Here is a 13,639-nt window from a genome sequence, read left to right on the forward strand (position 1 = left end):
TAACATAACCGACACATTTAACCCCTATAACTATGGACTGTGCAGTAAATAATAAAAAAAACTAGTTCAAATTGACAGGAAAAGTTGTTGTTTGGGACTGTTTTTCCCTCTCAAGACTGTCCAAAGGCAGTATCTGCATTTTTTTTAGGTCTTATGTAGATTCTAATGCAGTTATGCACGTTCTTAATCAGTCTAAACAGACAGAAAACTTCAAGGCATTACGACCTCTCTCCGTTACTAAGTTTTCCGGCCATCCTGAAAACTTCAAACACTTTCTCTCAAAATATATCTTCTATAGTAGTGTTTTCTGCCTTTGTGGATCAGTATATTCTTCCATCTGACCCACTATAGTTGTGGATGTGGCCCTTGCGTGTTCAGTTTAAACAGCAGGGCTTAGATCCTATATGAGTTCTGAGAAGCAGCTTGTGTGTGCGGACTGACAGCTGATTGCGCTATGGTTTAATCTTGTTAGGGATTTTCAAAAGTGCTGCGTCCACTCAGATCTGGAGATAGGAGCGCCGTGCAGCCTTTGTGTGCAAAATTTCAACGCTCCCAAAAAGGGGGACAAAGGGCCCCCCTGGTGATGTCATTCTGCTGTCAGCAAGCAGGGCCTCGCTGCAGGAGAGGGGCCAGGACAGGACTGTGACCATCGCTCCCACCCTCACCCTAACCCCCACTGAACCCATGTGCCAATCCCTGGTGTGAAGTTCAAGACACAAATCTGAGTTGAACAGACAACAATTCTAAATATTTCTAACCTTAAATAGCCTAAATCCTACAAATGATGCATAGGTGTCATGTTTCTTATGATACATGTCGCTGCAGCAAACTTCTTATCATGTTTAATTACTATCGATGTCATGAAAGTGCAGCTGCCCATATTAATCAGTGTCTTGTCTGCACACAACTGAATGTGGATCCTCATTCTGCAGGAAACTTGTGTGGTTTAATAATACCTACATCGCATGCAGGTGACCAATTGTGTGTGGCCTGTTCAGACAACAATCCTATGTTACGGTACACAAACAGTACCCAATTAAATTATTTTTTCATTACAATACAGCTTTTGATTTCCAAACATATTGTTTATATTATTCATTTATTCTGTTATTAACCACTGTAATTTAAATGGGGGTTTAATGTGCTTTAAATAGATGTAATGTAGTAATTGAGTTTTATATGTAATTAGTACACAATTCCTGTTGTGCGATTTAACACACGTGTACTACACTGCTTATCCGTTACTGACCTTTGACTGTACTTAACCTATAGTGACATGTGACCCAAATTGAGTTTTGGCCCCTTGGCACTTTTGTGTCTTTTTCAACTTGCAATGTGAGTTGTGTGAGGAATTGTTGAGCCAGCTCCACATTCCACAAAAACAGCTTCATAAATCTCAGCTGTTAGTCTCAGAGAGTGTGTGTGCGTGTGAACATAGACAGATGTGTCCTAACTTAGCAAAGTGCACTGCACAGCGACTCCTCTTTCCAAGAAACTGTACGTCGCTGACTTCTCCCCATTTTTAGAGGGTGAATCTGGAGACGGTCTTTTGGCTTATGTTACAGTACATAACACACGCACGCACGCACACGCACACACACACACACACACACACACACACAGTGACAAATATACAAGTAGACATCTTACACCTGGTTTCATATGTACGGTAGCCCACACATCCAAGTGTTTATGAGTATTTATGGGCATGAGTCATGTATGTTCATCAGAAGTGCCACCCTCTCCACACACACACCCATGAGCCACACATACTATTTCTGTGTCAGCCCCCGCGATGTCCCGTGTAAGTAAGAGTCTTTCACCACAACTGTAAATCATTTGCGTGGCTGTTACAACATCAGCAGGTCTCACCGAGCAGGAGAGACTTTTACACAGAAAGGGACAAGCAGCCACAGCCGTTGATGTGAAAATATTGAGTTGGACGGATGAAAGACAAACATCCCTTGGGGCCACAGGGCTTGAGTTGTGAATGACTCTGGTATGTTCAACAGGCAGCCCCTCCCTATACAGATCAACAAGGTATGGAGACGCTTTAACCCACTGTGCCAGACTGTTCGTTGAGTTTGTGTGGCCAGATAAAACTCTTTTTAATGATTGAAAATCATCATTTAGTGTTGATTTGGTCATATTCCTTGCTGATGCATTATTTAATCTGTTAGAAATATTACGTTCTTTCACAAATAAGCCCTTAGACTAGGTACTATTCAATAGATCATGCATCAGCATTTTAAAGGTCCAGTCACACCACCATTTAAAAAAAGTAAAATATGAATACATATAATTCATTTTAAAGTAAATCCATACGTTGAGTTCAATTGTATTGATTTTTGACCCACAAATTCCCGCCATTGACCAATAGCAAGCCGTCTTCACAGTGCTGACTTTTGAGCTATTGTAGCTTATTAGCTTTGTTGTACCTTATTTATCTAATCATGCTCTGTCCGAGTATGAACTGATAGATAGATAGATAGATAGATAGATATGTCTGCTAGCCACCAAGCAACACTTAGATGCTAACTGACAGTTCTTTCCTCCCTCTTAAATAACTGTAAAACTGATATACAATAATGAGAATGTTATGATATCTATTAGTCAGACAAGAAAGCAATTCTATAGAAATGTTGTTTAATGGCTGAAGTAAAAAAAAAAAAATTATTATATATTATACATTACCAGCAGTGTGCATACTGGTACCCTAAAAGAGTAATTTAATTATGTAAAAGTATTCTTTGTTCAAACACATGGTTAACCAGAAAGGAAGTCTGGCCAGATCATGATACTTCAGAGCGGAGCCATCCTTCTCATGGAAACCTCCTCTGCTTGAGCTCGCAGAAAGCTAAAAAGGCTGCCGTGGTGACGTGGGCGAACAGACAGACGCTTTGACCACCTGGAATGGAGTGTTGGCGGATGACCTCACGGCAGCTCTCAGAGAGGAAGCCATGTGAAATCCATTGACGGCAGAAAAAGGCTGGCCTGGCACACTTTCCTGAAACTAAGAAGTAAGAGAAGAGGGTGTCAAAGCCTCCCATTCTGTTCATTACTGAAGCAGCCGAGAGGAAGCATCTTCTCAGGTTAAGCATAACAGGGAAGTGGTGGGTCTGTGGTGGGTGTTTGCATATAGAGCACCAGCTTAAATGTGGAGGTGTACAAGGTGCAATTTACTCTCTTATAGAACTTTTTCCCATGAAGATTAGCATGATTTTCAATGAAAAACTATATCTTTGGGCATCTGGACTGAATGATGATAGCAGTTCAACTAAAGGCCTTTATTGACTGCAAAGGGACTGATGTATTGAGTCAAGCATAATTCACAGGCTTCTGTTTGCAATAAGTGCCTTTTCATTTATATGAGAAACGAGGGGCTTTTGAAGTGGGAAAAAAACACCACCTCTGCAATACATTCATTAAAAAAGTTATTATACTTTCCCCTGAAAGTTCATCATCCGGGTACTGAATCTAGGCAATTTTAAGCAGGACCCCTGCACTGCACGTTTACCCTCTACAAAGAGCTTCAATAAGGACAAAGCACACATTTCCTATAAATACCTGCATTTGGCCAGTTAATGATGCCTGCACAAATGGCCCCCAACCAAACTAAATATCCTTGATTGCTGGTTAATTTATTGGAGACAAGCACCATACTGAGATCAAACGAGTCACTCTTGCTGGTAGCACCTTCATTGCAATGAATTTGCTGACCCCACAACCTCCTGCATATTTCTATAAGGGGCATGAGAGGCCGGAAAAGAGTAGCCCTGAGGGGGAAAAAAAAGGGGTTAGCGCACATGCGGTTTGGGTTTGTATGATGTTTGTGTAGCCCAATAAATCAGCTAGTTAGTACATTTTCTCTACACACACAGTAGCTGAGAAAATAACAGCCAGGTATCCTAAACAAGAAGTAGCTGCAGGGAAAGAGACACAAAGTACATTTACAGCGTCATGGATGTAGTCTGTCCTTGGTAAACATGTTACACTCCAAGGATGCAATCCTGAAATATTTCTTCCTGAGATAAATACAACATGCATGCACATGCACACACTCTTACACATTTCTAAGCACGTCCTGCTTGGCTCATTTTACTGGCATTATCCGTGAGTCAAGGTGAGGCTTGAGTTTCATTATGAGACAGCTCTAATGACCAGGGTAAGGGCTTGGAATTCCCACAACTTGAACATATAAGGAGGATTTAGTTTGGCTCTTTTGTTCCTGACATGAAACGGCACATTGTTAACCATGGCCTGAAGGCAGAGTGGCCAGAGTGCACTACAACAGGTTAGGATCCCTGACTACAGCTTGTGCAGTTTTTTTTATTGTTGAACCAGCATACCAACAGATAAAACATTTGTAAAATAGAGAACTATTAGCTCATAGTAGGCTGCAATTATATGAAGCTTTAGGACAGGAAAATATGCTGTGCTGAGATGCTGTGACTGAAGTGACCATCAGATTTACTCTCCTTGGACCACTGGTGTTTCATATTTCATGCTACATTTGTGTTGACTTATTGAAAAACTTGTGTTTAATTTCATCCTCAATAACTGTCAATTGTTTTTTTTACAGTAACAAGATTTATAGCCAACTAGCCTAGTTTATAAAACACAGAGTGAAGTGCGAGAACATCCAAAAAACCTCTACAGGTAATCGATCAAAAAACTAACTGAAGGTAGAAGTCCGACAAAAGATCTGCACACTGTACTGATTGCTTTGAATACATTTAATTGCATTTGATCTGTTAGATACCTTTGTCAAGTCAACACCATAGAGCTGAAAAAATAAAGTATAGAGACAAAAACATACCAGTCAGGTGGTTGCGAAATATATGATTAAGTAAATCTCCTCCCAGACTGGACCAATTAGAGCAGTGCTGGGAACACCGTCTGATCGGACAAAATATGACAATACTTAACAATAAACTATAGATAGAGAGATATACTGTATAAAAAAGATATAGCAAGAAAAATTTAGATAAAATACTGAACGTGTTGAATTACAAAATTAAAGCAAAATACAATATATGGATCACATAAGTTATACATTACTTTTTTTTTTTTTATTTATTTTACTTTTATAGTGACCTGCTAGTTTGTTCTTCTTTTTGCCTTTTAAATTCTTTTTTGGGAAAGTAGTGAAGGCTTATTATCTATTCTTTCTTTTTTACTATTTCTTCTATGTTGTAGTTTCTGTAATACTTGCTTCCTTAGGATATTTTATGTGATTAGGGGCCGAGCTGTGAAGCTGCGTGGACCCTATTGTTTTTGCCTGTATTATATTCTTCCTAAGAAATCCATGTTCCAATGCACGAAAACTCACCAAACTTTGCACACAAATCCAGTCCTATGCAAAACGCAATCAGTGTGATTTGTGTGCTAATTGTCCTGATGGTGGTGCTACAACAGCCATTTAAAATTCATAACAAATCAGCCATACGTGCTACAACGTCGCAACTTACTAACTACTAACTAACTTTGTAGCCCCAGTAGAGCAGAAACTGTACTCTGCTTTTACCTTGTGTCGATTTTGATGTCCATAACTCTACTTTTTGCAAATGCAAAACTTCTTAAACCTATCTCGTCCCATATTTTTGTTTCAATTGACACCAAATTTGGGCTACTTCATCTTCAGACTTTGATATATAAAAAATTGAGCCCACGGTGCATTAAAATGTTTTTCTGCATACAGTAGTGTAAACAATTACTGCAATTTATTCCAAACTTAATATTTGATGTTCATGGAAAAACTTCATAACATCCGAAGATCATTGTAGATTTGGTGTGCAAAATTTCAGAATTTTATCTCAAAAAGTGAATTTAAATTGTTTTTTTAAATGTGTCCTCATCTATGGATTGCAGTCAATGCAAAATATAGCATCTTTAAACATTAGTTTGGCATTTATTGATCCTTGTGAAAATAAATTACAGGCATCTCTATGTTGTCTTAACCAAGTACACAAATTCTCAGAATTTTCTAATAAGAAATTAATTTTTTACAGTAGCTTAAAATTCTGCATTTGCATGCAAGCCTGCTCCTTGTCTACAAGGCGTTGCGATACCACTTGTGACATCACCCAGATAATAGCTACCTGAAATCAGAAACTGTCTACGTCCTCAGTCGTTCTGAGTTCCAGCACCTGGTGTTGCAAGATGATCATACATGTATCTAATCATGCATTGGGCTGTGGACTACCCTGCATATTTTAAATGTGTGTCTGCATTAACACACCTGATTCTGATTAACAATCAGTCCCGTTGCAGTTTAGGAAAATCATGTTATTGAATCCACCCAGGCTGACTCAATAAAATATACCCTCAATAGCTATAAGAGTCATTACTTGGACAATAGCTCACTGAGATCAGCATTTTCCTTAGGACCGTAAGTGAGTTCAAAGCTCAATGGTCACAATGTCACATCTTCTCAAAATCAGCCATTGTGCTTTGGACACCATCCCTGCGAGTTTAAAATGCTGTTTTGTATTTTACTGACTTTTTGTGATGAAGTTGATTCAACATCATTCAGTGTTCTGTATAATATTTTTCTACATTTATTTTCTATTATATTTGTTCATTATAAGTATGAATTTTCTTTATCAGACAACCAGCACTGCTCTGATGAGTTCAGTCTAGAAGTAGACTGACAATCATACATATCAAAACAAACTGAGTGATGGGTGTTTATGTTATTAGGAGCTATTTGTACAGTGTGCAGATCTTTTGTTTGACCCCTGCCTGATTTATAAAATACAAAAAATACGCTTTGTGGCCTCCGGTCTTTTCTCAGTGTCAGTAAAGACAAACTATCACGTGGACTGCCCACTCGATAGTTTAAAAAAAACACTAAAAGCTTCCTTCTGTATAGCAACGGCCACGTGTTTGTCTGCAGTTATTTGATGTGGGTGAATGTGTCAGGGTCACAGTCAGGAGGTCTCCACCCTGCTAGCAATGGACCCCATTGTTCATGGAGGACCCCTCTCTGTGTTATTGAGACATGCTAGTCATCTCCATTATGAAGTGTAATTAGGTTGTTGTGCTTATTAACTCCTATTATCAGAGGAGCCCTGAGATGTCTACATGTGGCTGGTGGTACGAGCTGGATTCACAGATGGCTGTAAATTCATGTTGGTATCTTGTTCCAAGACTGGCAGGAAGAAACAGACAGACGCACATTTTCTATCATTTTAAGACCTTTTATTCCTCCTTAAAGGACCATACCTGTGGTTTTTCTTGTTTTAGCCCATTAACTACAAAATACATTTAGCCCTAATGGTTATATTATTACCACCTGAACCAAAGTATAGTGTAAGTTTACAAATTAATTGGTTTCCATTTAAGTATAATTTGACAATAAATGTTCTTGAAACTTGGTATTCCATCACATTTCATATTTAGTGCATATTCTTTGTCAAATTTACATTATTGAGATGGAGACCATTTTATTTCTCCATGATGGTGCATTCAAGGACACTCTTGATTCCTAGCTCTGCGTTCATGAACTTTTTTTGTTGGAAAATGACACAAAGGTAAATAAATAAGCAAGGATTCAGAGAATTATTTAAGAATGTTGAATTATGTGAGGTTTGTATGTGAGCTTCTTGCAATAAAAGAGTTTCTCTTATTCAAAGGGTTACTCCAGTGATTTGGTCCTGCACTTCCATAACATTAGGTGAAAAAAGCAAAAAGTAGTATAAATTGATGCAGCAGAGGTCTTTAACCCTCCTTTTGTTCTCGGGTGAAACCCTTTTCAAAGTTTTCTATATAAGAAATGTGGGTTTCTTTCAACAAAATAGCCCAAAAATAACAAAGATGGTTCAACGCAGCGCTCTTTGCAATTAAAATGTTTAAAAAAACATCAAAGAATGTTGACTAAAATGACATAAAAGTGACAAAAGCGCCAAAAACATTGAAAAAAGCGACTAAAGGCATTGAAAGCCTAGAAAACAGCAGAATAAAGCTTTGAAAAAAACGTCAAACAAGGCAATGTTTTAAAAAGCGACAAAAACATTTAAAAAACTGAAAATCAAAAGTGTTGATTTTCAATAATAAGCTAATAGGTGTCTGATAAGTTTTCATTAGACATTTTCTGCCTGGGTCAAATGGTTTGTAATCTTGTTAAAGGACTGTAAAGTGTAAAGATGATAAAAAATGTTCACCAAAACATTTTCCAGCAAGTTTTAGTCAAGACTATTTATATGACCGTTAACCAACACATCCTGGAAGGTAGGAAATACAGTACAGTACATCTGAAAATGTATGGTATACTTTGCAAAATGTTCATGTTAATGTTGAGTACAGGCAATCTGTAGTTAATGGGCTAAAACAGAAAACCATCAGTTTGATCAAAGTTTGTTAAAATGGGTCATACATTAAACAGCAAGATAAATTTAGACACCTGGAAATCAAGTAAAGCAGACCATTTTAACTCTTTTTTTTTTTAAGTAAAGTTGAAGTGAATAACTGTGGTTTATGGTGCAGCAATGATGTGGCGAGATGCTGTTGAGCTTGTATTCTGCTACATTAGACTAATAATAGGAACCCTTCATTTCCTGCTGGGATAATTGGCCTTAGTACTGAACGTCCCCTGGTGTCACTTGTCTGAACCCTGGTGGTCCAAACATCCTAACATCTGGCCGACTTCCACTGAGTTCAGGTTGTAGTTTCTTTATGGTCCTCCATCTAATTAAAGTGAAACATATGAATGAATGAATAACAGGGGAAGTGGAGGTTATAGATCAAGCTGTGTGTGTCTGCCTCTGGTTCTTTCTTTTAAAAACTAGGCCGACTGATGCTACAAAATGTCAAACTTTCAAAGGTGATTGCTGTGTCCCTGGTCCTATCTTGACAACGGTTATCACGGTGATCAGAACAACACACTAGTTCTAGTGAGGGGGCCAAGGGTGACCCAGCCCCCCGTAATATTAGGCCTCGACCCTCCTCTGGCCCCCCTATGTGGCAAATATTTTCATAAATTTTTAACCCCACCTTTATCAACAAAAAGATGGTACTATTATTTGCAGTGATGAATAAAATGTAGGTTAACACTGAATGAATATTCTTGTGTTTATTGTTTATGTGTATCGTTAGTCTTTTGTAGTATGGGGTTGGTGATATGTAACACTTGTGCTTAATATATTTGGTACCCCTAAAATCCCATGTGACCCCAGCTTGGCGCTTCCATTTGAAATGGTCTGGAACCGCCACTGCACACAAGTACATTGGAAACAAGATTGCAAAAAGGACTAAAAAATACAGATAGAACAGATTAAATTCAGTTGTTCAGTTTTCCTTGGAAAAGTTGGAATGTTAAGCCCCGCCCCATAGTTACTGTTGCTATGCCAGATTACAATAGCTACCATAATGTTGCCCTAACGCTGTCCAAGTATCACTCTTGCAGTACTACAGGGCCATGGTTCATTTCATGTGGAGAAATCCAAAGCTTGACGGTTGCTTAGATTTGATTGGACAATTTCTCTCCAGAATAGGAGTTCAGCAAATTGTTAATTACATTGACTTTTTAAAAAAAATTATAATTATGGAGGACTTTTGATATTTACAGTCAATTGTCTTTGGTATAACGTTAGAAGAAGTAGGATGTAGAAGCTGGCCGACAGATAATACTACAACAGACTCAAAGGCCAAACTAAACCTTGGATTATTACACTTATTTACACACAACGTGCACCACTGGAAAGCCTTTTAAGTGGCAGGAATACATAATGACATAAAGACATAGCATTCCCTCTGGCAGTGTGGTATTGTAATTGTTTTCAGGTTTAAATGGTCATGTCAGTATTGAACTGAAAATATTTGGTTAATGTGTGTGGAGAACTTGATAATTTCCACACTTTTGCACTTGATTTGCTCACCATGTATTTAGAAGAAGCAAACATTAATGCCTTAACGTTGGCTGATTTGCTTAATTAGCATTTTAAATTAACCAAGTAATAGCTGTAGCTAATGGAATCCATAGCCTGACTCCTCATTAACAGACTTAAAACATTTATTTTCTTTGTAGGGAGGCTTATGTACTGTTTCAAGAAAATCTACATATATACGTGCTTTACTATTATCTGTGACAGTGGTTGTTCATTAAGAGGGAGTCAGATATAACATTGCATTCATATGTGTGTGCTTAGTATTCACTTGTCTTGTGTGTGATTAAGTGCATTTATATCCACCTATTGTTATGTGCATTTTCAATTTGTGCATAAAAAAAGGGGGAACTTACTTAAAGCTATACTGCCCTACAAAACAAAAAGGCAGTAATTGCATTTTTGGTCAAAAATGAGTTATTATCATTTTCATGACATTCAAGGCATCCTTTGTTATGTGACAAAACATCTTATCTCAAATGTGTGTCGTTTTGGAGAAAAATGGTAGTCGTTTGTACAGTAACTGCAAAAAGCCCTAGTGAAACAAAGCAAGAATACAGTAACTGCAAAATAGGGGTAACATATAAAATTAAATATGAGGATTGATATGTACAAAGAATAAGCTAATATAAAGTAACAAAAACAGCCACATGTCCAATAATCTACCTACAACTAAATAGCTGGATGACAGGATAACTTGATAACAGCTTAGCAATGTGAGACTTTAAGCAGCCGTTTCAGCACCAGAACAGCTTCCGGGTGGAAAATATTGACCTAAAATGGTCAAATTAGTGTTGGTTTTGGTATATCGATGTTCAGGAAAACAAATGGTTCCAGTTATTTCAAATACAGTGTATCTAACACACCCAGAGCCCAAGTTGTGGCAAAATAGTTTTTGAAGAATCTGTAGTTACTGCCTTTTTCCTTGGTATGGTGCCACGTTTTTGGTAAGTAATACAAAGCAAGAATACAGTAACTGCAAAATAGGGGTAAAATATCAAATTAAATATGAGGATTGATATGTACAAAGAATAAGCTAATATAAAGTAACAAAAACAGCCACATGTCCAATAATCTACCTACAACTACTTAGCTGGATGACAGGATAACTTTAAAGTCATTTTTCTCAGTTCTGCACTCTGCGTAGTTACTGCCTTTTTGCTTTGTAGGGCAGTATAGTGCGTAGTTTCTGTCGCCCCGTACCATAAGGAATTTTAAGTAATGACAACACTGTCGGCGACCTCCATAATGCCATAACAAATGTTGTTCAGTCACTATATTTGTCTGAAAATGTACTTTTCATTTGATCACAGCACTGTATTACCAAAGAACATGTCAGCAGTTGGAAAGTTTAAGGTTGGTCTCCCTCTAGTTCTCACTGTGGATGACATCAGACAGCATCATCATGTGCCAAATTCACACCTGTAGGACACGGTATGCTTCACTTTTGTGTCGCTCTTATTGATTCGGCGACCTCCATAGAATCCAGGGCCTGACCTTAGTGGAACCTGAGGAATGAGGAGCTGGTTGGCAGGTGAGGAGATGAACAGGAGTGGACGCATGAATCCTGAATACGAGGCGGCACTCCGTCCTCTCTGGCATCGAGGCCAACCCCTCAAACAGGAATGTGCAACCATATCACACCCTGCAAGGAAAGAGCAACCTGAGACGTTCTCCATATAGACCACCGTAATCAAGGATGTATTTATCTTTGCTGCAAAGGATGAGGTGAGATCTGATCCAGGAGTAACGTTTTTATTTAACCAGGAACAAATCTACGTATATACAGTAGCAGTATGCAGATAAAATGGGGAGAAAAAATAAGTGTAGATAACATGACAAAAAAACTGCTGCAGCTTATTTGAACTGGCGCAGGCATCAAGTCAGTACTGATTATTACAGTGAGTTGAAGTAACACAACAATAAATTTATAGAGAAGATTCAAAGAAGCAGACAACATCAGCTATCGGTGAACACCAGATCAAAACCAGTCGCAGATTTGACTGGGAACAGGTCAAAGTTCATTGACCAAGAGTTAGTGGATGGCCCTAAAAAGATAATGGAGGCCATTCAATTGAATCAATTCCACATCTCACGATTTACATCCCATGCCAACATTTAGTGCCAATGCAGGAATGTTTGTGCCCTATATGTAGTAAGGGTATGATGGTAGGTTGGTGGATTCATGCAGGAGACCAGACTTCACAACCTGTCACAGACCTACAATTAAAAATTGTATTTTCCATAACCATGATCTTTCCCAAACTTTAACCAAGATGCCTAATCCTAACCATAATTTGTTCTTTTGTCATAGCCACAATGTTTTCATAACCGTACATTAGCAAAGATATTGCAGAAAGCAAGAGTAAGTTAAAACGGATTTGGACATGAAGAAAGACATTTTAATGATTATTGTTGGTCAAGTTTCAATTTGCTGAAGAAGTCTGGGAGATTCCGTCGAAAGCTCCAGCAAAAAACTTAAATATTAACCTAGAGTTTCAAATATTTTATCACGGATATGTTTTCAAGGACAAGAATGAACTTCCATGCTCAACACTGATTTTGTCTCCACTTTTTTTTACTATTGCTTTTCAAATATTAAAACTATTGTGCATAAAAAGTGCTATATAAATAAAATGACCTTGTCTTATATGTCCAAAATGTTAAAACTGATTGCACCTTTAATTTAGCTCAACCATGATATGTTTGTAAGCTTATCCAACAGCTTTTAGAACAGGTTTCCCAACCTATTAAAACGTATTCATCCAGCAAATTCTAGAAACCTGAGAACCTCCCTCCCCCACAAACATCATGATAATTTCAAAAGACCACAACAATATTTACTTGTGCTTTTCGAAACTTTATGGCACTCGTCATATTATCTCTGTGTCCCATTTGGTTCTTCTGCAGGATAAAACAACCATCTAGAATTTGTGAATACCCAATATGATGTTCAAACTGAATGAGCTTCTCAATGGGATTTAAGGTAGCTGCTCAGTGTTTCATTTCTGTGTGCTGCCTTGGGAAAGGTCCCTGTTGGCTGGCAGAAGGAGATTGATTGCAACATACATGCAAACCACCAGGGTACTGCACCATCTGATGGAAATACCGTTTAGTGTGGTAGAAGTCAAGGTTAAAAGGCTTGTGCCACAGTGGGAGTGGCACTGGACAATAAACCTCTGCAGTGTCTCTAATAAGACAACAAAGAGACAGACGCTGTCTCTTGACATTGTTGATCAGTCATTTACTGAGAATCACCCCAGAGGTTTGAACCATGAATGTAAATGTCAAGTGGAATTTCTTCTTGGACATAAACAGAATTTCAACACCCACCGTAGCGTTCGTTGAACAGTTTATACTCCTGATATTATTTAACAGAAGACACAATAAAATTTAAAATGCTGCTATGTGATGAAAGAGAAGTTCATCAGTAATCTTCCTATTCCTATACATGTAGTGATGCAAGAAGGAAGGATTTTATTTTCTTGTGCTGAAAATATCCAAAAAGATAGCATACTGGATTTTAGTGCCTGAGGATGAGAGTGGTCCAGAAGGGGTAAACATGGAAAAAAAGTCTTTATTGCCGTGGGGCCCGTTTCACGAAGGAGGTTTAACAAACTCTGAGTCTAACCCTGAACTCTGTGTTGATTTACCCTGAGATGGGAAACTCTGAGTTTTCCAGACTGATCTCACTAAGTGGTGTATGTATGACACGCCAATTCGTATGCCGTTTTTGCGTGTTATCAAGACGCATA

General features: G+C 38.1%; 1 long non-coding RNA gene across 1 annotated transcript; it reads left to right on the plus strand.

Annotated features, from left to right (window-relative positions):
• Positions 1-2,894: 2,894 nt before the first annotated feature.
• On the plus strand, positions 2,895-11,726 carry LOC118494384. The gene is made up of 2 exons (XR_004896518.1): positions 2,895-3,020; positions 11,198-11,726. It is a non-coding gene; the product is annotated as an uncharacterized LOC118494384 (long non-coding RNA).
• Positions 11,727-13,639: the final 1,913 nt, after the last annotated feature.

Source organism: Sander lucioperca, chromosome 23 (genome assembly GCF_008315115.2).
Source record: "Sander lucioperca isolate FBNREF2018 chromosome 23, SLUC_FBN_1.2, whole genome shotgun sequence".
In the NCBI taxonomy this organism is placed as follows: domain Eukaryota; kingdom Metazoa; phylum Chordata; class Actinopteri; order Perciformes; family Percidae; genus Sander; species Sander lucioperca.